The 24,297-nt window shown below is 47.4% G+C and overlaps 1 protein-coding gene across 3 annotated transcripts in view; it reads right to left on the bottom strand.

Moving 5' to 3' along the window:
• The window catches only part of Znf536 (zinc finger protein 536), a 454,511-nt gene extending 452,276 nt beyond the window's left edge, over window positions 1–2,235 (bottom strand). For 2 of the 3 annotated variants that reach the window (XM_075984285.1, XM_075984327.1), the window contains exon 1: window positions 1,345–1,581. The gene's annotated coding sequence lies outside the window, so the exon portion shown is untranslated. Of the gene's footprint in view, window positions 1–1,344; window positions 1,582–2,101 lie in introns of those variants that run through there. The other variant, XM_075984305.1, reaches the window with a different exon arrangement.
• Between the last annotated feature and the right edge of the window lie 22,062 nt (window positions 2,236–24,297).

Here is a 24,297-nt window from a genome sequence, read left to right as displayed (position 1 = left end):
TTTTAAAAAATGCCTTGAAGCAAACAGAAAGGCTTATTAGCGACGTTCATTCTCGCTGCAGTCTTGGGCTGAGGATGGGCCCCACACACACAAAATCTCGCTCTTCCCAGGACCCCCCCCGTGGCCCCCTCTCCTAGCTGTCACCCCCCACACCACACACACCACACACACACACACACACACACACACACACACACACACACACACACACACACACACACACACTGTCCTACTCCTTCACTCTGATTGGTCTCGCATTGCCAGCCCCGGACTGGCCGGCTCATTTCCCTCCATAACCTGTTACTTATTTATTTATTTCTGTGTCTCAGGCCCCCGCAGGCCCCCGGGACCTGGACCGGACTGGGGCAGGTGCTGCGGGCGGCGCACGTGTGTGCAGGCTCCTCTACGGTCCCGGGATCCCGGATTCGCCTCCAAGGCACCTCGGCCGGGCCTCGCCCGGCTCTTGGGGCGCAGGAAGCCGATGCAAACACAAAATGGCAGGTCTTGGCGGCCCTTTACACCCGCAAGTTAGGCACCCCCTAAGCAGCAGCTAACTTTAATTTTAAAAAAACAAAAAACGTGTCAATTACCCTCTGTCTCCTGGGTGGAGGGCAGATCGCATCACACACGACTGCGGCGGGGGGGGGGCGCGGTAGCCGGGACCCCCCCCTCCTTCCAGCCCCGGCACTGGAGCAAACGGGTTAAAGTCGCTGGAGAAGTTTCCGCCGCGCCACCTCCCCTCTCTTTCGGCTCCCCCAGCCCCCGACCCTACGGAAAGTTTCCCCGGCCGCGAGCTGAAGCGGGTGGCGCAGGCGGGAGGCGCGGGCCGGGCCGGGTGGGCGCCGGGTCCCACTGGCGCGCAGCGCCGTGCGCTCGGTCCCAGGGACTCCCTTTCAAAGTAACGGTCCTGGGACTGCGGCTGCTGTGGGGAGGCGGCGGCCAGGGCGCGGGTCTCGCTCTCCGCCGAAGTTCTCCAGCGCCATTCGATGCCGGGTGGCCGCCTCTACTCGGTTTTCCTCCTCCTGTTTTTTTTCCTCCCTCTCTCTCTCTCTCTTTTTCCCCCTAACCCCCGCTGACAGCTTCTCTCGCCAACGTCACAACCACGGATATTTAATTAGACCATATTTTTTAATCGCGATGGGGCGATGGGGTGAGAAGCAACCGGGTTGCAGGCCTCGCCTGGCGGGGGAGGGGAAGGGGGGAAATCACGCCAAGAGTCCAAACTCACTTTGCCACCTCCCGGAGATCGTGGCCGCCCCCACCACCACCTGGCACTCGCGCGCCCCTCCACCCCGCCGCCCCCACCCCCAACCCCAGCCTCCCCACCACCTTTGTTTGCCTTACCTTAAAACATTAAACGCGGGCGTCGGGAGCAAACTCGGGCACGTAAACTGAGCGTTGTAAAAGATTGTGTTCAATGAATAATGAAACATGTCCACATGATTGACTTGATCATTTTCCGGGGCTGAGGGGGGACGGGCGCCCAGCTCGCGCGCCTCGCTCGCCCACTCACCAGAGCCCGGCCAACTGCTCTCAGCCCAGCCCCGGCAGGGCAGGCTCGCTTTTCATCAACCTCATTTCAGAATCGCCCCGTTCATTGATACTCATCATCCAACCCCAGCAGACATCCCATCCCCTGCTCGGCCTCCCCCTATCTGGTAGGTGAAATGCATTGTACCATTAAAAACGCTCTCCATTGTCGCCCTGGCGTAATTCACAGCAACTAGATAGGTCTTTCAGCATTTAGCTTTGATGAGCCGGAGACTGAACCCTTGATATAATAATCTACAAAGAATGGTGTGTGGTCGTCCATTTTTTCTCTCTGTCTAGCAACTAAGAAACCATTTAACACAGCGCAGCTTGCTTCTGACCTTGAGCTCATGTAAACACACTTATTAAAATCTATCTATTCTCCAAGAGCTACATTCTGATTGTCAGACTCGTTACGGAGACATACATCAGCCCCTTCGCTTGTCACTACTTTGCATTCCTGCCTTTAACTAAAGAATTTTTTATCCAGCCGAGAGGGAGAGAGCAATTGCCACGGAGAGAGAGGAGAGAGAGACGCGGAAAGGGGGAGAGGAAAACGCGTAATTCTTACCTGCTCCTCAAACTATTTAAAGTCTGTTTCTTTTCTGGGGTGAAAAAAAAACTCGCGGGTGAATCTAGGTGGACAGCGGGACGTGGAGAATCAGTCACAGCCCGGGCGTTTAAGGGAGTCATCAGCGATCAAATGACGTTGATCCGCGCTGTAACCTTGTGGCGTATTTAATGTAAATAAGGCCGTTATGTTGCCAATCGCCGCGATACAAACACGGAGAGGTCCTCAGCCTCGCCTCCCGCGCTGCCATTAGAGGCGACTTTATTTACAGACACTATTTAGGAGATCATGATAATTCTAAAACAATACTAGTGCCAAATGATTATGAAAATATGATTTTAATTAATCACGTAGTAGGCAAGGAAATTAGCATACGGTAATTAAACTTCGAGAAAAACGTCATGCAGGTTCTCTGCCTTATGGGTCCAGAATAATCATCGCGGTGGGCTCCGAGACTTAATTACGAAACAAAATAACTTTTTTAAAGGCAACTTTGCAAGGCTGGTCCTCCAGGCGAACATTTGGGTAAATAATATAAGCCGAGGTAACAAAGTGGGGATTTCAGGGATGCAGAGGTTGGGCTTCTGTGAAGCAAGGAAGGGGGGAAAGATGGGGGGAAGCCGAATAATGCAATTACAGATTCTCGGTCCTAGAGTTGACAAAAGCTGGTGCCTCAAAAGCCTCTTTGTTATGGGATTATATAATGATCCCGGTGTCATTATGGGTAAAAAAAAAAAGATTCAATAATAATAAAAAAAAACGAAGTATTCAGACACACCAACGAGCAGCTTGCTTTTAAAGAAAGGCTGGCGTGTGGCATTGGGTGTGCTGATAGCAGGAAGGCAAGGTCCTACAGAGTTGAGAAATAAAGGAGATGGGAGAGAGAGAGAGAGAGAGAGAGAGAGAGAGAGAGAGAGAGAGAGAGAGAGAGAGAGAGAGATAGATCTGAGAGCCAGGCCTGTGTTGTGCATAGTTAAGAAGGGCTGGAAAAAGATTGATTATACAAAATGTTCAGCCACTGAGACACTTAAATACTGATTTAGGTAGGACAGGTTTCAGCTTGTCCGAACTTAGTTCCCCCCAAGATGACTAGTGGCTTTTAAACTCCAGCACCACAAAACATCAAAAAGCAAAGAAACGGAGAAAGCTCTCTCCAGCTACCCACCACCCCTTCAGTGGAAGGATCCACTCAGATGCAAACAGCAGTTCTAGAGTGAGGACAAGGCTCAGAAACTTGGGGGGAGCTACGAGGCCGGCCTGGTGGGCAGCTCCACCAGCGCCAGGAAGCTGCTGGCAATGGGCTCTGGGCAGTGGGCACCAGTGGGGTCACTATTGCCACTGCCAATATCCTCCTCGAAGCTGGCCCTGGGGAGAGACAGCCTCTCAGTCTCTCTCCCCCCCCCTTCTACAGGTCCACCCCCACCCTGTCAGGAGAACCTGGAACAAATGACAAGCTAGTTCTTTGAGACTCTCAACGACCTGAAGAATGTCAACAGTGCATGCATGTATGTAAGCATGTATGTAACTGTATCCTTTACCAGTCAAAAAAAAAAGTTGAGGGATTAAGTCTGTATTCTCCAATCCAATGTGCTTAAAACTCGGTGGGCTAAATACGAATTTGGGGTATTTCTTTCTTCCTTCTTGTGTAGGAATTATCAACCAATCCCATCAAAAATAGCACTATCTCTGTGGGAATGGGGTTGTTTCTTCCTGGATCAACTGATTATAGTCTGTGGTCTTTTGAACCTGAGACTGTAAGTCAAGTGATTCTTCATAAGTGACAGTTTGGACAAAGCAGCAAGCAGGTGGAAAGGAAGTGGCCATATAGGCTCGGAGAAAAGATATTTTCTCAGGGATAGAATGAGAGTGGTGGTCTATCTCTTTTTAACCCTGGAGCCACCAACAGTCTAGGCTTTCAGGGAGACAGGGAACTGCTTCCTGACCTCCTGAGGCCCCTGGTTGTGCCTCTACCAGTGGTTCAAGCAACCCCAGTCCTTGAAGCACGCACATCAAGGAAGGACCGCTCTCTGCTTTCTAGAAGGCCTGTTGGACTTTCTCTGGGATTACTTGGAGTCAGTGGAGTTTCTAAGAGACCTGGCGAGTCTGGATCCGCTGGACAGCGACTTCCCACCACCTGAGAATGGAAACCCACGGCTTGGACCAGAAGAGCTCAGGCCTGGGTTCGCCGGCGCCCCCTGTCGGCGCCACAATGCCTGTCAGCCCTCCCCCCCCTCGTTCCTGCCAAGGTGGGGTGCAGAGCAGAGACCCAGGCGCTTAGGTTAGGCAGGAGGGATAAAAGCTAGGGAGAAGGCAATGCAACAGTAAGCAGAGGCCTTGTATTTATGAGGGTGAAAAATTGATCTCTAAATATGTCTTATGCAAGTCACATCAATTCAATTCCCCCACGTAGGAGCCCCCTTTCTGTGTTCTGGGACCTCATAATTTGTAGCTCCCAGGTGCATTCCCAGTAGCAGTGGGGGATTACTTTTTGATGTCTTCCATGTAAACATCTTATACCAATCGTCCACCTGCTTTGAAAGTAAGCCGTTTGCTCTGACCTCTGCCGTTCTAAGTAGCCCCATGACTGATGATGGTTCACACATCTGAACTAACGACTCCTTTCAGCTGCAGCTCCTGACACGACAACCCTCGTTTCACTCTCGTTTGTACATTGTTCTTCTTTCCCCTTATAATTCCTTACCATTCTGATCATTCTGCCTCCCGCGCTGTAGTCATTGAGAAAGTCATCGCTAGTGACCAAGAGAGAAGGCCCTGAAGTCTTGGGGGGGGGGGGTAGCTGAGGGGAAAAGTGGATCAGGATACTCCTTGGACAAGTCCTCACCATCTGTGTCTCATCTACAAAAAGATGAGAAACCTGAAATGCCCCTCTGATCATTCAGAGACAAGGGTTTCAGAAGAGGGTGGCCACCTTCGTGGAGAAATGGCATAGACTCTATTGGCCCTGTGGGTCAGATGGGGGAGTTGCCCTCGATGTAAGGGGCCTTGGCTTTGCATAGTCTCTGATTCTTGATTTCGGCTACCCCAGAAGCAACTTTTTCCACCTGAGAGTCTGCCCTGCTTGGAGGAAGGTCACCTGGGCTTCCACACTGAAGTCCCCTTGCACTGGTAAAGAGCTCTTTCTGCTGCTGAGGTCCCATATCTCATCTCACCCCAGTGAGACTGAGGTGCAGCTTTCTCTGGTGTGGGCACCACAAGATGAACACACCTTTCAAAGACTCCCATGAGCTTGGGTTCATCAGGAGCCCTTAGAGGTGAAAGGTGAGCCACTAGTAAAAAAGTCTTGGCCCGGCTTGGCTTTCCTACCATGAACTGTTTGCTGCTCCAAGGAAAACCCCACTCCCTCCAATATTTTTCAGGCAAACCTCTTAAAGGCCAAAAATGCTGCTGTCCCTCGGGCTCTGGAAAAGGAAGGGTAGGGGGGACATATGGAGAAGGAGGAAGAGGAGAGGGGAGAGAATGAAGAGGAAAAAGAAGGGAATGAGGAGGAGGAAGAAGAGAAGGAAGAGGAGGAGGAGGAGGAAAAGAAGAAGAAGAAGAAGAAGAAGAAGAAGAAGAAGAAGAAGAAGAAGAAGAAGAAGAAGAAGAAGAAAAGAGGAAGAGGAAAGAAAGAAGAAAAGGGAGTGAGGAAGAGGAGGAGGAGAGGGGGAAAAAGCGGAGAGGATGAAGGAGTCGCACCTTCATCCAGCTTCAGTGAGAGAAAAGAAGTCAGCATAGTAGTCTAAGTGCCTGAGTGGAACAAGCCCCTTCTCCCAGCCACCCCCTTCCTTCCCTTTCTATCCTGAAGGCCCCAGGTTCCGCCCAATCAGAGCATTTCGCCTCTCTAGACAGAAATGGACCAAGACTAGGCATGTGATCTACGCTGGTCCAAACAGAATCAACCTGGGCTCCTTTTATTTGTTTATTTGTGGCTTTGGTTGTTGTTGTTATTGCTGCTGTCGTCGTTAACAAGATAGCAGAGTGGATGAGCTGCTACAGAGTTATAGTCTTCAAATTCTCACCAACACCTGTGAATCCAAGTTTTCCTGCCTTCAACTGTTTGCTGTTCCAAGGAAACCCTCACTCCCTCCAGCACTTTTCAAGCAAGCTTTTTAAAGCACCCCTACCCCAAGAAGAGCCAGAGGATAATGCCAACCCAATGGGGAACCAGAGCGGAAGCCAAAGCCACCTTACACAGGGGACAATTCCCTTCCCTTGAACTCAGTTTGCATTGGGTCTCCTGCTGTGTGTGGCTCCTGTGTGTCCTTTCATGTGTGGCTCCTGTGTGTCCTGTCGTGTGTGGCTCCTGTGTGTCCTGTCGTGTGTGGCTCCTGTGTGTCCCTGTTGTGTGTGGCTCCTGTGTGTCCCTGTCGTGTGTGGCTCCTGTGTGTCCTGTCGTGTGTGACTCCTGTGTGCTCCTTTCATGTGTGGCTCCTGTGTGTCCTTTCATGTGTGGCTCCTGTGTGTCCTGTCATGTGTGGCTCCTGTGTGTTCCTGTCGTGTGTGACTCCTGTGTGCTCCTTTCATGTGTGACTCCTGTGTGTCCCTGTCATGTGTGACTCCTGTGTGCTCCTGTCATGTGTGGCTCCTGTGTGTCCTGTCGTGTGTGGCTCCTGTGTGTCCTGTCGTGTGTGGCTCCTGGTGCGCTTAGCACGTGATAAGAACAAGGAATACTTTGGGTTAGCCACTAGAAAGCTCTTTTAAAAAGGCTGGGACAAGGGTCAGAAAGCAAAGCATGACCCATTACACCATTCCCACTGAAGGAGCAGCCACAGGCCTTAAAACCTACAGGTGTGCCTTGCTTTAAACTTTATGTCTGGCCCAAGAAAGATGTCTGAACTTTTGTAGATTAGCTCTGCTTTTCTGAGCTGAGAGAAATGCTTGTTAGAGATGCCTCAGAGACAATGTCTTTTACTAAACAAATAGGCAGGTTCTGAAATACAAATAAATAAGAATTCATTTGTGATTCTGCCTTTCAATGGTCACACCAGGCTTTTGGTCCAAGTGAGATCAACCTGGTGTTTTCGTGGTGTCCTTATATAAGTTAGTCAAAGGAATCTGGGATGGTGGCACACCCCTTTAATTCCAACACTAGGTGGGGGCAGAGGTAGGCTGATCTCTGTAACTAGGAGGCCAGCCTAGCCTATCTATTGGGTTCTGGGACATCCCAGGTTACATAGGGAGACCCTCTCTGTGAAGACAGTTATTCAAAGGCTGTATTGTTCTGGTTTGAATCCAAGTCAGGTTTTTGTTTTGAGCCCTTGGTCCCAGGATAGCTGTGTTCTTTGGGGAGGTTGTGTAGCTGCTGAATGGTAGAAACTGACAGGCAGAAATAGGCACTAAAGCCAGGGGGCTTTGGAGATTGTATCAACGCTAGTTCTTGTGTCCAGGCTGCCCTCTGTCAAATGGCCACTGCGGCGTAAGGAGCCTCTGCCACACATTTCCACAGTCATGAACCCACCAGGCCCTCCCCACCTCAATGGACTGAAATATGAGCCAAAATAAACCTTACCTTCCTTAAGTTTTGTTTTATTGATACAGGCTCTCATCATGTGGCCCTGGCTGACCTGGAACTCACTATGTAGACCTGGCTTGCCTCAAACTCACAGAGATCTGCCTGTCTCTGTTTCCCTAGTGGGATGAGAGCTCTCATGACCACCATGACCAGCTTCCTTTGAGTGGTTTATCAACAGCTTTTTTGTTTGAAAACCATAGTGAGGCTAAAGTAACCAACACAGATGCAGTCACAGCTCTCCCTGTCTACTTGTGTGCAAGGCTGTGGTCTGGATCATTCTAAATGCATCACTGGAGCATCCAGACATGTCCAAGATGCTGACTAGAGGCCTCATGACTCCTGGGATCTGCATGAACGCAGCCAACACTGAATCATGAACCGACTCAGAACATTATGAGATTTGAAGGTGACAAAATTGTGTCACAAGACCAAAAGGCTGGCCATGCCTCATTGGCTCTAACTACGTAGTTGTTGGCAATAACTAAGTCAACTTTTGAGTTATAAAGGCAAAGCCCCAAGCCAATCAAATTCCAGCCAATTAGTACATCACAACTCTCTAGACATTGACTCTTCTGAGACTGGACATATGGCAGGTTGAGTCTGGTTTATCTTCCTCACACCTTAAGTTAGTGGACTTCCGAGCTAGAATGTGGCCTATGCTTTGTGTGACTGCAGAGGGCCTGTGACTTGGATAACCCTCCATCAGCTCCAGAGTGGCTGGGGAGCCTTGTCAGTTGAAAGAAAGCATAAGTTATGCCATGCGGCACTGGTAGAGATACACATGCATTTTTGCTAAGATATGTATGACTCCCATAGTTCCCCTACAGCCGGTATGTAGCCCACAGCAGCCCCTGGCTCCTGCTCTTCCAAATGTCCAGTTGTTAGCCTTGATTGTTTTTCTTTTTCAGACAGGGCCTCCCTTTGTAGCCAAGGCTGGTCTCAAACTTGCAATCCTCCTGCCTCCGCTTCTTGAATCCTGGGATCGCAAGCCTTCCCACCCACATTCAGTTCTTTGCTTTGATGGTTTCTTTCTTTCTTTGTTTCTTTCTTTCTTTCTTTCTTCACCTTGCGCCTTCACGTGCAAAGTTTCTTACTAGAAACCAGGGATATCGCATATTGGGAAAGCCCTGTTTCAAGAAAACTGCAGGTAACCTTTGACCCACACATACAGCCTGAGTCACAGGAATTAGCAGAGTCACTGAGAACAACCCTCCATGGCAAATGCTGACTTTAGTCACCTTCCAGCCATCAAGCCTTTGCTAAGAAGCTACTGGGATGCACAAAAAAAAATCATGCCACACCTTGGACCCTCACAGGACACAGACCCCTCCAGCTCTGGTCAGTGGTGCACCAGAGTTAGGGGAGGCTCATCACTACAGACACTTGGTTAAACTTCCGATTCCCCCAATGGATGGACATCAGTCTCGTGGATTCAGGAACAAAACAAAAGGGAAGACTTGGGCGAAGAAAATCAGGCGTGTGCTGATAGCAAAGTACCCAGGGATAGCAGCAGGCCGAGCTGAATTACAGTTGATGTGGGGGACAGGTCAGAGGTGCAGAGGGTAGGTTTACATCCTTGGAGAGCTTTGTCTGCATACACACCCAAGCTTCTCACACATTCCAGTGAGCACTGTGGAATCCCCATGGAGTCTTGAAGCCTGTGCCAGGGAAAAGCCAAAGGATACATGGATCTTCTGAGAGACTGAACCCCAACCGTGGTTGGTCACTGCACCCCATATCTGGCACAGTACAGGATACTAGGAAATGTTTATGGAAAGAATCAAAGAAAGAATGAATCATACCTAACATGTAAATAATTCTTACTAGGTGCTGGGGACTACTGTCTGGCTATTAGCCTTAATTTAACCTTGATTTAAAATGGTGCAAAGTTTATTGCTAGGACCAAAATGATCTCAAATGATCTGTGGAGAAGGAGAGCAATGTTTTACTATCTCCAATGGATGGATGGGTGGGTGGATGGATGGATGGATGGATGGATACAGCACGGCTTGAAATGGTTGATGCAACTGGGAATTAGTTACAACTTCAAACCAAAAAAATAACTATCTTCTCTAAGATAAAATAACAGTTGACTAACAACCAGACGAGGGGACACTCACCTTGGTCTCACCCTAGAGTCCTTGTGTCTTTTCTTCCTTGCATTTTCCTCCACAGAAATTTTTTCCACATACTTTGAATCATTTTCTAGGGATCCGCTGTGCCTGGCCTTTGTTTCCTGACTTTGTTATTCCTCTACATCATCAAATTCTTGGAAAGCTTGATTTTGGGGGAGCTATGTAATGCTCTTCCATGAAGTGGCGTAAGGACTTGTTTAAATGATCTCTTATTTTTGGAGCATTTACGTCGTTGTTTCTTCATTCCCTTAAAAGCACTGGAGTGGTGAGAGATGTCTCTACACACTACACCTGACACCCCAGTACTCAGGAGGCTGAGCCAGGAGCATCACAAATTCCAGGCCAGCCTAAACTATAAAACAACACTCAAAAGAACTAAACAAGTGTCAGTGTGAGTATTTACATGGTTAGACCTATTTATGTGCTATGCATCAGCAAACAGATGAACGTGTGGTTCACTGGAGCACTGGGGTGTTGCTACATATTTCCTCCAAAGACTACCCCAACTCTGACTTTCTCTTCCTGCCTCTTGCCCATTTATGCAAGGAACTTTGGGATTTACCTCCCAACTCATGAATAGATGTCCCTTTAGACAGATACACTTACTATACATAAATTGTCTTTCCAGTCGGGAGGGTGGAAACAGTTTGTAACAGGGCTCTGAAGTCCCTAGTTTCACCCCTGGACACTGGCAATCCCCAGGGATGGAGGGGGAAAAGACAGACTTCTTTGCTTCAAACGCAACAATGTGTCTCTTTGCTTGAATTTTTCTAGCAGGCTGCCTATCTGGGGAAGGGATGTGACTGTCAGTGAGAGAGAGGAGGCAATCATCTCAGAAGCCTAATTCAAACCCCTACTTTCTACCCACTCAGAAGCTGCTATCAAATTGGGTGGACCTGTGATCCCAGAGACAGAAGTCCCCAGGGAACCATCAGAAGTGTCACTGGGGTCTGCCTGCTTCCCGTCAGCTCGGAGCGATTCCTCTTGGTCATACTTGCATCTACTGTCCCTCTTCTGTCCCCAGGAGGCTGATCTACATAGATGTCTGTAGACCTCATGGCCCAGCTGGCTCCCTTGTCTTCTTGCTTTGAGATCAGCTCAGCAATGTGAAGTAGAAGCAGCTGAGACTGAAGAGCTGGAGGAAAGTTTGGGGTCTCCCACCTGCTCTGCAGCAGGCCAGTGCACATCTGTCTCCTGCCTCCAGTCCTAGGGACCATCCCTCCTGGAGCTCATGGAACTCTGCTCTCTGCCTTTGCTCTCTGTGGGGCCCTTAGGCTCCCGCTTCAGGTACAAAGTGGGCAGAGTGGACCTCTCAGTTGCAGGGCCCTGAGTTCTTCCCATCCTTTGTGGGTTCTCTCAGCTACATATAAATATTTGTGGATACTTGCAAGTATCCCTCAACTGGACATTGTCTTCCCCCTGGAATGTGGACATGCTCAGATTCTAACTATATCACCCCCATGGGTGTGGTGTGCAAGCCACATGACCCGACCTCCACCACCTCCTCCTGAGCCTATTTGTTTGTGGAGCTTCCCAACCAGGAGGTAAGCCAGATTCCTGTGCTGTTCAAAGAGGAAGAGTCAGGTTCAAAGAGAAGGTGCATGTCTCTGGAAAAGGCACACAAACTCTCAAGTGTATGGAGATTTAGAGGTGGGAAGTCAGTGCTCTCAGGATGTCCCTGGACACCTCGGATGGTAGGCCACAGTTTTTCCCATCAGTATAGCGTTCCTCTTCTGAGATATGGCTATAAATCAAACAGAAAGGCAAGAGGGGCCAAAATAACAGCTGCAAAGCCAAGTTCTGCACTTAACTCCGGCCCCTGAGACACTCTACAAAAGCAGGTGGAGGCTTACATCACTCATGATCGTAATGAGCCTGGATCTCTGCTTTCTGGTCCAGGGCCGATTAGAGATGGTCATTTAGGGATGGAAAGAGAGCCATACTCACAAGAGCAAAAGCCAGAGGCCTGAGAGTGAGGGAAGAACCCCCAAAGCGCCAAGAAACAGGCCTTGTGACTGGAGGAAACTCTACAAGCCCAGCCATTAGCGGAGGGCAAGTACCCCGTATGCCTCATGAGCCCCGAGGGCTGCGTTACCTTTGCTCAGCATCTGAGGTTCACAGAGGCGACCCTGAGCCATTACAGAAAGGTTAATGGTGTTCCACATTCTCCAAGTAAGAAGGAAAAGAAATTTGTGCCGCATCTTAGGAATATCTCCATCTGAAAATGTTACATGAAAATAATTTACGGCGCTGGCTGGCAGCTGCAGCTGTCTGCAATCTAGTTGCCTGTGGTTTCCACATGGCTTGAGCTTTGGCTACCCTTGGAGGTGTCCACTGCTTGCATGAGGTCAGCATTTATTGAGTGCTTACTGAATGCTGAGCACCCCCACGAGGAGCAAGAAGAAAGGATTCCCAGAAGGGGAAAGACTTGAGGTCTCCTAGGCCTTGAGGGAGCAGCAATACCCACAGATCTTGGTCTCCTCCTGAGAGCAAGTTCACCCAGTCACATCCCATGCCAACTGGCGTCCATGGTCTAGACACTCAGGTGTGGATAAGCTGGCAAGACTAACCTGGGACCCTCAGCCACTGGGCACCCCAATCTGTGCCCCTCTCCGGAGTCTGTTTTTATTATAAATATTTCATTGTTTAGGAGTTTGGTTTCAGCTGATATGCAGCATTTGGCAGAATTCCTTGCTAGCATTTGGTAATAATTCCATACCAAATGCTAGGGATAAACCCACCCAAATGGAACAGCTTCAAGCCAGGGCTCTTAAAAAAAAACTGAAGCTTGAGGAAGTCCCTGCATCTGCACTGTCCCTGGCTCCCTAGAGCCAGCACAGAGGAGCACAGAACCCCCAAGATTCGGGGCATACTTCTGTGGCTTCCATGGCCATCAGGCAACCTTCGTGTTTCCCATTCTAGCCCAGTGGATAGCCTATGCCCAACGGCAGTACCAAGGGACTTAAAGCAAGCTAGTCATGTACGTACAGGTGTTCCATAAACACGGCTTGGTCAAAATCTCTGGCTGGAACATAGAAATGTGTCCCTTCATTTGTCTAACGGAGAAGACAAATGGGATTCAAAGGCAGTCCCCGGGGACTTAAATTGGGTAATCCACACACATACAAATGATCCATGAATGTGACTGGGTCAGAATCTATGTACATAACATGGAAATGTGTCTGTTCATTTCTCTAAAATGTCATTTGCTTTCTGCCACCCTCGACTCTAGAAGAGTAAAGGCTCCGAGGACATCAGGATTAGGTTACCCTGGCTCATAGACAATAGATTCTGTGATGTTGGCTCATAGGGAGTGACACACTCTCTGAGCCAGGAGTGATACTGTTTCTCTTAAGAGCAAATGATGGAGACAACTGGAGGTATATAAAATACCCAGGCCCAATAAACATTCACCTATGGCTTTAGTGAGTCCTGCCTATGTTCCAAAAGCTAAATGTGACATCTCAGATGAGCTATGCTTAAGAGGGACCAGGATACTTGCTTCCCAGACACCTCAACTCTTCTCCTCCAGCGATGGTGAGCAAACGCACACCAGGGCTCTGGCCCTTTCTGTTCCAGAATCTCTGGGAGTGTAAAGGAATGGGTGGGAGGGTGGCTGCTGGAGCCACTGCCAAGGATAGGGGAAGTTTTTCTGATGCTTGGCTGTCCAGCCTTCCTCTCCAGGTGCTAGTTCCTCCAGCCCTGCATTCCCTGGAGCCCAAGGGGCAACCTTGCAGAGGAAACAGGCACAGAACAGCATGGCCCGGTGAGGTTCCTGGGCCTGCCTGGCATTCTTCTACAGTCCCACTCATGTCTTACCTTTTGACCTGGACTCACTCTCTCTCTGTCTCTCTGTGTCTCTCTCTCTCTGTGTCTCTCTCTCTGTGTCTCTCTGTCTCTCTCTCTGTCTCTCTGTCTCTCTCTGTTTCTCTCTCTCTCTCTCTGTCTCTCTCTGTCTCTCTGTCTCTCTCTCTCTCTCTGTCTCTCTCTCTCTCTCTCTCTCTCTCTCTCTCTCTCTCTCTCTCTCTCTCTCTCTCTCTCGTTGCCAGCTTATTTTATCTTATCCTATTTGGGACTCTGTGATTCTTCGTTTGTGAGGATTAATGTCCTGCAACCATTCTAGAAACCTTTGACTCGCTGATCTCTCTAAAATTTGATTGTCTCCCACTCTCCACTGAGGATCCACACTAAGATTCGACGATCACACTAGCCAGCACCTTAACTGCTGGTGATTGCCAGCTCTTTCTCGCACAGACGCCTCTGTGCCCGTGATAGAGATCTGTTTCTGTATAAGTCAGTCCTTGTTCTGCCTCAGTTCTCCTATGGCTAGAAGACCTTTCACAGCTCAGGAGGACACTGAGTGCCACAGATCTTGCTAACACATCACCCTTAATCCTCCAGTTCCAAGCCTTCCACAATGGAGAAACTGTGCCAACCTCCTAGCTTGTAGACTCCCCTACCACCCATCCCTCCTCTGACACCCAGAAACCTCAGCTGCTCTGCCTGTGAGTTACTTTCTCAAAAGGCCTCGATGCTACCGCCACAGCAATACCCCAGTACCATAAGTGGCACTGCCCCTTCACCAGCCCACAGTGTTGGCAGTCAGTGATGGGAAGGCTGGAGCAGCTCGACACTAGAGAGCTAGGAGACATTGCTAACTCACAGCCACAGTCAGCAGACTCAATTATGAAGCACAATTCAGACACAGTACAAACTGTATAACCTGGGCCAACTTACTAACCAAGATATGCCTTGATTTCAGCCCTACAATGTCGGGTTGTAAGTAAGCCTTCTACTCCAGCGTTCTTGAGAACTTGGAGCTTTGAAGCTGGAAGGTCTTCTCTATCAGGTACAGGTGTTCTCTTTTGAAGATCTTAATCAAGGAAAATGGGGTGGGAAATCCATTCATATCCCAGCACTTAGAAGACAAAGGCTAGAGAATTGTGAGTCTGAGGCTAGCCCCCAACTGTAGAGTAAGTGTAAGACCAGATTGGGCTACCTAGTGAGACTCTGTCTTGAAAATATAAAAGGGAAAAAAAGAAAAAAATCAAAGTGCATTTTCATTTTTGACTTATGAATATATTAACTTACCTACTTTTTGTTGTTGTAGTTATAGGGCTGGAACCCAAGACTTCTCGTATGCAAAGATATTGCTCTGCCACCGAGCCTCATCTCCAGCCCCAACCACAGATTTAGTATCACCGGAGGCATTAAGATGAAGCGATTCTGTTCCTAGCTTTGGCACAGATAATAAGAAGCCAGAATAAAACTCAGCAGGAGAGGGGCTGCTCTGCTGAGGGGCGTGTCCGCCAAGCCCTTAACATCAGAGCCATGCCTTTTACTTGAGTTAACCAACTCCGGGTCCTCTGCTCTTCTGACATGCTGAGCCAACCAGGGACAACTATGGGCCTGACCACTCCCCCCCATCCCCACCCTGACCCCTTTCCTCAGGACCAAAACCTTGGAGTCAGAGCTGTGTCCCCTCCAAACGTGTCCCCGCTAGATGTGCCCATCCCATCGCAGAAAGCAAGAAGGTTCCCCTTTCCCAGGGGTACATGCTGCCTCTGCCGCTGCTCCTCCAGGGTCCATAGTCTCAAAAATGTGAATTCAGAGGCAAGTTACAGGGCTTAAGTTACTGCCGACACTTGATTGGAATAACTGTTACGTAAAAGCCAACACAGATGAATCGCCTGTAGGGAGTTGTCTGCCTGCATGAGTTTTTACACATCTTTCAGCTAAATCAAAGATCCAAATGCTAAATCTCACACTCAGGAACATCAAGTGGATTTGTGACAGTCCCCGGAGGACTTGGTGTCCATAAACCAATGAATGAATTACACTGATCCCGGTATGTAGTTTCTCATCTGTGACTGATACAATATTGATAATATTCTTTATTTCACTTAACTCCTTCTGAGCTACATGGAAGCTCACAGCATCAGGTTATGTCAACCTTCTGATGGCGGTGATGATCTGTTAGGGGCATAGTGCAGATCAGCTGATCATCACCTCGAAGGTCAGATGAGGATTGATGACGGATGCTGTTGACTGTGGTGGTATTGGTGTCGGGGTTCTGTATCGTCACTCAGGTGCTACTTGGGCCAGAGTTTTGTGAGGACATTTGTAGCTACTGTAGTCAGCAGCACTGTTGGGAGATATTGGTCCTAACTGAGGCCTACTTTGGAGCTCACAAACTTGGCCAGGTCTGTTCATTCTTTTTCTTTCTAGATCATATGTAGGGGTGGAGCTGGAAAGAAGGCAGGGGTTAAGCCTTGCTGCACCTGCAAAGGACCCAAGATCAGTTCCCAGCACCCTTGTCAAACAGCTAACATCTACCTCCAGATCTAGGGGGCCCAATGCCCCCTTCTGGTCCTCATGAGTACTGCACACACATGATGTACAGACACAGACATACACATAAACATTTCGTTTTGTTTTGTTTTGAGACACGGTTTCTCTGTGTAACACTCTTGGGTGTCCTGGAAGTCTCTCTGTAGACCAGGATGGCCTCAAATTCATAGAGATCCACCTCCCTCTGCCTCCCTAGTGGTGGGATTAAAGGCATGCGTCACCACCACTTGTCTCAATCAAAAATATTTTTAAGATTATGTGTATGAGCAAGTGTCTCTCTGTGTGCCATATGTGCTGCTACCTATGGAAAAAGAGTCATCAGATCTCCTGCATCTGCAGGTAATAAGAAGTTGTGAGCCATGAGATTTGGGTGCTGGGAACTGAACTCGTTGGGTCCAATGGAAGAGCAGCAAGTGCTCTTAACTGCTGAGCCATATCCCAAGCCTCTAGCCTGATCCACTCTGACCACAGCATGTCAATTCACAATTCCAGGATGCTTGTAAATGAAGGATGGGTGATGGAGCTCAGGGAAAAAACAGGAGTGGTTGTTGCCTTCAAGGCCCTATCCAGAAACATAGTACACACAAGACAGGGACCTTGTCCCATGTGGTCGGAGAGATATGATGACAGCGAAGATGATGCTGATCATAGACATGTTCCTGCCAGGTGTTGGGCTTGGGGCTTCATGCGCATTAACCCCTTCTCTTCTTGTTTGTTTCCTGTTATCCAGGAACTCTTCTCTACAGATGAAAAAAAAAACTGGAATATGGTCACTTCTACTTGAGGTCACAATGGTCAAGCAGTTGGAAGCCAGAACACTGAGGTTCAAAGCCTTCGATTGGTTTCCCCAAGACAAGAGGTACACAGGGCCACCCTGCCAATCTAGTTGGTAGCAAAAAATAAAAATGGACGTTTACATTTTATATTTAATCCCTCTGAGTGTCTGTCTCTTTGTCTCTCTTTATGATCTCTTTCTATTTGTGTGTGTGTCTCTGTGTCACTTCTCTCTCTCCATATATATTGATAAGGTCTCACTAGATAGCTCAGGCTGGCCTTTATCCCCTCCTTGATTCACTTACCCCATCTTGGTAGTGCTAGGATTATAAGGCTCAAGTTACTGAACCCCAGATTTTTTATTCTCTTTTGATCTTCTGGCCCTGTGAAGGAGACACCTGTGGATGTTTAGTGGCTTCTAACTTAGAATGTTAAGGGTACCAGTCCTAAAGTACCTGGCCACTTCAGGAAGCTGAGCTATAACAGCACAATCTCCTCCTGCTATATTAAAAAGCAACACCCTGTCTGAAGTTGACAAACCCTTGGGAGTTTCCAAAGTATGTTCTAAGAAGCCTGAGGGGTTCCTTGGAGACGAGCTACTGCTGGTCAGGGTCTGGAAGGGTGCTTCTGCATTCTTGAATTGAAATTAAAAATTAAACTTCAAGGACTAAAAATAATATATCACATAGATTTGCAAAAATTACTAAAGAAAGAGGAAATAGTGCAGGTTATATAGGAGATGCTGTTGAGACTAACAGTGGGACCCAAGAGGGAGAGTACTCAGGGCCCTGGTGATTGTTTGGGGTTTCCTTCTATAGGGTTCACGAAAAGGAGGGACTAGCACCTAAGGGATGGCAATGAAAGCGGTTGTCCGTTTTGACCAATAGATTATGTCATATATTCATTTTCCTATTGCATGCCCCTTCCCATCATCTTTTTTTCACTTCTTTTTTAAAAATACTTTATTGTTTTTAATTGAGCTAGACATGTTTCCCCATTCCCATTCATATGTGCGTCCAATTCTATATAAGATTATAAAGAGGGGATTCTCCCTAAAAGTTTAATTGAAGGCATGGTTTTGCTGTGCTGTTGCCTGTCCCCCAAACCAGCTCAGGTTAGATTGACCTCCAAATTCTTTATACCTTTATAACTTAGGAATACACTTGATTAGAAGCTATTTAAATTTGGCTGTTACTAGGGGGTGATAAATCTATACTGCTATTCAGAAATAGGAGGAGGAGACACAGGTAGGGTCTTGGGTCTGGGATTCTGAGGTGACTGGGTGCATTGTTTGGAGTGGGGTGGGTGTGCATAATACACACAGGTGAAGAAACTAGGCTTCCTGAGTGCCTTGCTGTAAAGAAGGGGGGAGTGTGACTAACTCAAGCCAAACGAGGTTCCTGTAACTGGTCTCCTGTGCTTGTCTGAGCAAAAAGACAGGGATATTGCCCTTGTAAGGGTAAGGGAGTTGAAAACAGGTTTGAGCCAAACTGCCTTTTGCTTTTCATTGTAGAGAAAGGACTCGGTGACAGCCACCTGGAAATGAGGAAAGGTTCATTTTGCTCATGGTTTTAGTCTTAGAGACTGTGTGGGGCAAAGTCACTCCCACTACAGTGACAAGGAGGCAGAGAAAGGGGTACAGGGAGACATGGCAAGATAAAGCCCTATGAACACTCTCCCAGTGATCTACTTCCTCCCAGGAGGCCCCCATCCCTAACTGTCACCACCTCCCAATAAAGCCATTATAAAAGTAATTCACCAAGAGGTTACCCCACTCACTGGATAGAGCCCCGAGGATCCAATAGGCTCTGAAATGCCCTCACAGACAACCCAAATCTTGCCATGGTGTTCTCCTGGCCTTTTTCCATCCAATGAAACTGATAGTGAAGATTTTAATCGTTCCAGACTCATTGACAAAATTAAACTTTCATGACAAGCGTGTCTTTCATCTGCCCTCCAATTCCTCAGTGTGCACTGAGGGTCTGGACCCAGAGGGTCACCCCCCTAACCACACCCTAAGTGAGTCTGTGTAGAGCAGGGACAGACCAGGTCTCTAGCCCCCAATTTAGTGACTCCCCAGCAGACAGTAGATAAGGCTTGGTGAGTCCCACAGCTACGCAGGTCACTTTGTCATTGCACCAGCTCCGTGTGTACTCACAGTCTGAACCGGGGGCTTCTCACGGCCCCTTCTTTATTCAGACAGGCTGGGAAATAGTCGTGGAAATTCCAAACATCCTGGAACCTTCTTCTCTGAACCTTCTTCTCCCAGGCCTTACAAATTCCCTCCCACCCAGCAGAGGAGAAACAATGACGGAAGCACTTGGGCTGTTGGTGAAGGATTGCTGTAGCCAGTTGAAACATCCCAGTTTGGTCTTAAGGGAATGTGACTTTCTAACTAGTTTGGGGTTCCTTGCCTGGGATCCACACTCATCTCTAGTCTTCACACACAACCCTAGTCTCAGTGGCTAAAAGCAAATATCTGCACCCCAATGCTGTGGGACAATGGTCTGTACCCTGTCACTTGTGTTTTAAATAAAACGCTGATTGGCCAGTAACCAGGCAGGAAGAAGAGGCGAGGTGATGAGAATTCTGGGAAGAGGGAAGTTTCAGTCTGCAGTCATCACCCAGATGCATAGGATACAAGATATGACTGCCTCGCTGAAAAAGATACCCAGCCATGTGGCTAACACAGACAAGAATTATGGGCTAATATAAGTTATAAGAGTTAATAAACCTGAGCTAATAGGCCAATCCGTTTATAATTTATGTAGACTTCTATGTGTTTTCTTTGGGACTGAACGACTGCAGGACCAAGTGGGACAGAAAACTCCATCAACACCCCAATCTTGTCATCCTCATCCTGGGTCCAGGAGAGGAGCTGCCACCTTCCCAGTCGTGGCGGCTATGGCAGTGGAGGAGAATCAGAGACCGCCATGCTGCTCAAAGTCTTCATGGTACTTCTGCAGACTTCCTTCAAGCACAGGAAGTTACGATGCCTCCTCTCTCCCTCTCACACTGTGACTCAGACCCAGCTGCGTGGAAGCTGTCTGGTCCAAAAGCACAGCCCGCTGTAAGCCAGGACTTGGGGCAGTACAGTCAGAACAGAGGCTGGCACCCACTGTGGGCAGGACACACCCCAGCAGACGTTGGGCAATGCTATTCAAGAATCCTACCAGACGAGCATTTTCAAGCGCTTCCCCCAGGAACCTTCTATTGGGGTCAGTCTCTGGTTCTGCGCCCTTGGTCCTGGCTCTCCCTCCTCGCCTAGAAAGGCCCCTCTTGCTCTCTGATGATTTCCTACTCATAAAGTAGCGGGAGCCCAAAGACGGCTATATGTCGCTAATAGCCCGTCTGTTTGGAAAGGCTTTGACAGAGCGTTCACTCGGGCGATCTGCTTCTTATCTCCTTGCGGCTAGTAAACTCCGTGTGCCCGCCCACAGTTCTCCGCAATAAAGTCTACCAACCCCCTTCCTTTGTTCTCTATGTTCTCTCAGCTCCCTCTCTCCGTACTTTTGGTGATTTTTTTTAAAGTTTTTATTTTGAAATAATTTTACGGAAGAGTTACAAAAGTAGTACAGAGGATTCCTTTGTACTCCTCACCCAGTTCCTTGATGTTTATATCTTGCATAAAACCTAAGAGGGATTGTCAAACTGAGCAGCGAGGTTACTTCCTCCCTCCTTCAGTAACTGCTCCTCAGTCTATCTTTATCATTTGTGACCTTGACTCTGAGAACTGGTCACTCATTATTTTGGATCTTCCTCACCTTGGTTTTTTGTTTGTTTGTTTGTTTGTTTGGCTGGTTCTGTTTGTATTTTGGGTTTGTTTTGTTCTGTTTTTTTTTTTTTTTGTTTCGTTTTGTTTTTGACGCTATTCCTGACAGCATTAGGATTGTGTATCTGGGTTGCGAAGGTTCAAAACCCCTCCATCCTGTTTTCATTTTGGGGAAAGATACGAACCAATGAAGCTGTTTGAAAACGCCTTCTCATCAGCCCCAGCATCTCAAGGCATACAGGGAGACTGAGGTCCGGTGGACAGCACAGGGGCCGTGACACCACAGTAAATTGTGAAAAGCAAAAACTAAATCCTTGTGATGGCAGAATGTTGGGCCTGGCTGACAAGGTGACAGGCTATCAACAGACCATCTGCTTGGAACCTGTCTCACACACACACACACACACACACACACACACACACACACACAATCTACTGGATCCTAGGCAGGTGTTCTCTCACCGAGCTGCTCATTCCTCCTCTTCTTCCTCCTGTTCCTTCTCTTCTTCCTCTTCTCTCTTTGAAATGGAATTTCACTACATAGCCCTGCTGACCTAGATATCACGATACACTTGTAGAAAGGCTTCCAACTGCAGAACCTCCTGCCTCGTCCTCCTGGGCACCCAGGCAGGAGCACAGTGCCCCGCTGGACTCTTCTAAGCGACTTCTGTCTTGCAAGACTAGATGACCAGTTGTTCTTGTTCCATCTTGGATTCTTCCCGCCCCTGTTCTAGAGTTCATTACTTCTAAAATAGTGCATTGGGGTCCCTATACTGAAGAATGGTACCTGGCAAGAAAGCTTAGAACTTTCAGAGTGCCAACTGCAGGCACCATACCATTGGTCCCAGGCCATCTGGAAAGCAAAGCCCCAAGAATCTGAGGAGCGCTTTCCCTGTGCAAACACGTATGTGTTTCTGTATCTTTGTGTTTCTGCCACCATCTCCACCTCTGTCTCTCTCTCCCCACTGTGTGTGTGTTTTGTTGTTGCTGCTGCTGTTGCTACTGCCATTGTCAGGATATCACTCTGTAACACGGGTTATGCTGGAGCTCTCTACTAGCCCAGGGTGACCTCACACTCGTACCAACCTTCCTGCACCAACCTAAGGGCTTGGATTATAGTCCTGAGCCACCACACCTGCCCACGAGTCTTTGCTAGAAGAAAAAATTGTGGATATTTCCCCCCAGCGTGTGTTTTGTTTATTATACTAATAGTGTATTTTTCCAAAATAGCAATTTCTAAATCTTTAAATGAAGTTTAACTTCTCTTTTCCACTTATGAGTCACACTTTAATATCATGTGTGAACACTCACCTAATTCAGACACAGAGCATTCTCCTGTATTCTCTTCTAGAAGTTGGTTGCTGTGCCTCTCACATGCCCTGAATCACTGTGAGCTTGTTCTGTGGGGGTTGTATTTTTTAATTTAGTGATTATGTGTATAGGTGTTTTTGCATGAATGTGTGTCTGTGCACCACATGCATGCCTGGTGCCCAAAGAGGCCAGAAGAAGGCACTGAGTCCTCTGAGAGTGGACTTAGAAATGGCCGTGAGCTGCTGTGTGGGTGCTGGGAATCAAATTCAGGTCTTCTGTAAGAGCAGGCAGTGCTATTAACCCCTGAGCCATCTCTCAAGCCTCCCATGTGAACTGTTTGGAGAGGGTGAGATATGAAATCTGGGTCAAGGGTCATTTCTTTACATAGGAATTTTCCATTGTCTAAGCACAATTTCTTTTAAAATTTGTCCTTTCTCCTTTCTCCTTTGAATTTCCTTTTTACGGTTGTATAAGTCTTTTGAGAGAGTTCTTCCAGGCTGTACTCTATTCTATTGACTCCTGTAACTTAAAAAAAATAAGATAAATATTATGTCAGGATTTCACAGGCTTTTCAAAAGATCTTGTAATCAGGTAGTTTGAGTCCTTTATTTGTGTTCTCTTTTCAGAATTATTTTAGTTCTTCTAGTGTCTTTGTTATACTTTTCCAGAGGAATATCAGGATTAATCAGCACTGTTTTAAAAGACAGGCTTTTGGATAGGGTGGTTGACTGATTACTAGATCAATTTGGAAAGACCTGACATCTTAGCAATATGAATCTTCCAATATGCAATCATGGATTTTTCTCCAGCTATTTGAGTCTTTGATTTCCTTCCTCAATGTTTCATAGTTTTCAACTTATAGGTTTTATGTGAATTTTTACTAGGTTTACATAAAAATATTTCATTTTTGGACTGTGGTGAGTCTGCTATTTTATAAATTTTGGATTACAATTCTACAGATCTAGTATTTAGAAATGTGATTTGATTTTGTATCTTGTATCCCCAAATCTTGCTAAACTCATTTATTTGTGTCAGCAATTATTTTGTAAATTTTCTTTCATTTTCCATCTTGATAGCTGATAAAAAAAATCCCCATCTTTTTCAATGAATGCATTTCCCTTTTATTTTATTTTCTTGTTGTATTGCTCTGGCTTCCACAGTTATGTTGAACAAATGGGAGAAACATTCTTGTCCCAATCCCAGTCTTAGGAAGAGAACATCCGATCACTCACCACTATGATGATGGTAACCTTGGGAACTCAGTGGATGCTCTTCAGCCGAGAAAATTCTTCCCATTGAGCTCATGTATGGCATGACAGAGCTAGAATTCACAAGGAGATTTACCTCATGAGGAGAGAAAGGCTAACCTCCAGAGATAATGGTTTTAAAGACTAGCCGAAGTGTTAGAAGCTCCAAAGCAGATAGCAAATGAAGAGTTTACCAAGTGCAGCGGGACCAGGAAGGGTCTGCTGTGTTTACACCAAGTCTGTTTCTTCCCTCTTTTTCTCCCAGCTGAGAAAGATAGAAACTTGCACTCCAGATGAGTACAGCCAAGAACACGATGTTCCTCGTCCTCCCACCACACCTCCCAAGACAGAAGGCTGTCTTTGTGGGACGGGGCATGGGTATCTCTGCCTCTGCCTCAACGGCCAGTTCTGAAGGTGATTTCCAAATGAGAAAAGCTGGGCAGCCGGGGGAGGATCTCTGGTTCCCAAGCCCTACTCATGGGACAGAAGCTCTGCCATAGGTGACCTGCCACAGGCTCTTAGAGACGTGAGATTCATTTAAACACACACACACACACCCCACAATGCATTCATTGAGTTTGTTACATTTACAGATAGAACACAGACAAAAAAATAACAGCACCAAGAGAGAGTAAGTGTGTAGAAACAACATTATAACATTATAGCAGAAATGTCTCTACACTTCACTGGAATGAGCAACAAGTATGAAGAACATTTGATAAATGGAGAGATAAAAGGCCTGCCCAAGAATAAACACCAAGGAAGACATACTAAAATATAGTTAAAGAAATTAGAATTTCTAATTTAAAGCTATTGAGACACAAAATAAAACAGCAAGAAAGAGCAATGGACAAACGACAGGGTGGGAGGGTTAAAGAAACCAGGTGGCAATTGTACACCTAACTACATCAATAATGTGATGCTAATCTTTGTTCCCAGCTTGACTGAATCTAAAATCAACTAAAACACAAGCTGTTGGATACTCCTGTAAGGGACTTTCTCGATCAGATCATTTGAAGGGAGCAACCACATCTGAAACTTGGATGAGAGAAGGAGCCTTTGCTTTGGTGTGCCTGCCTTCATTCTTGCTACAG

This window comes from Microtus pennsylvanicus, chromosome 1 (genome assembly GCF_037038515.1).
Source record: "Microtus pennsylvanicus isolate mMicPen1 chromosome 1, mMicPen1.hap1, whole genome shotgun sequence".
Lineage (NCBI taxonomy): Eukaryota > Metazoa > Chordata > Mammalia > Rodentia > Cricetidae > Microtus > Microtus pennsylvanicus.
Note: the sequence above shows the minus strand (reverse complement) of the source record. Positions and strands in the feature narration are given on the sequence as shown.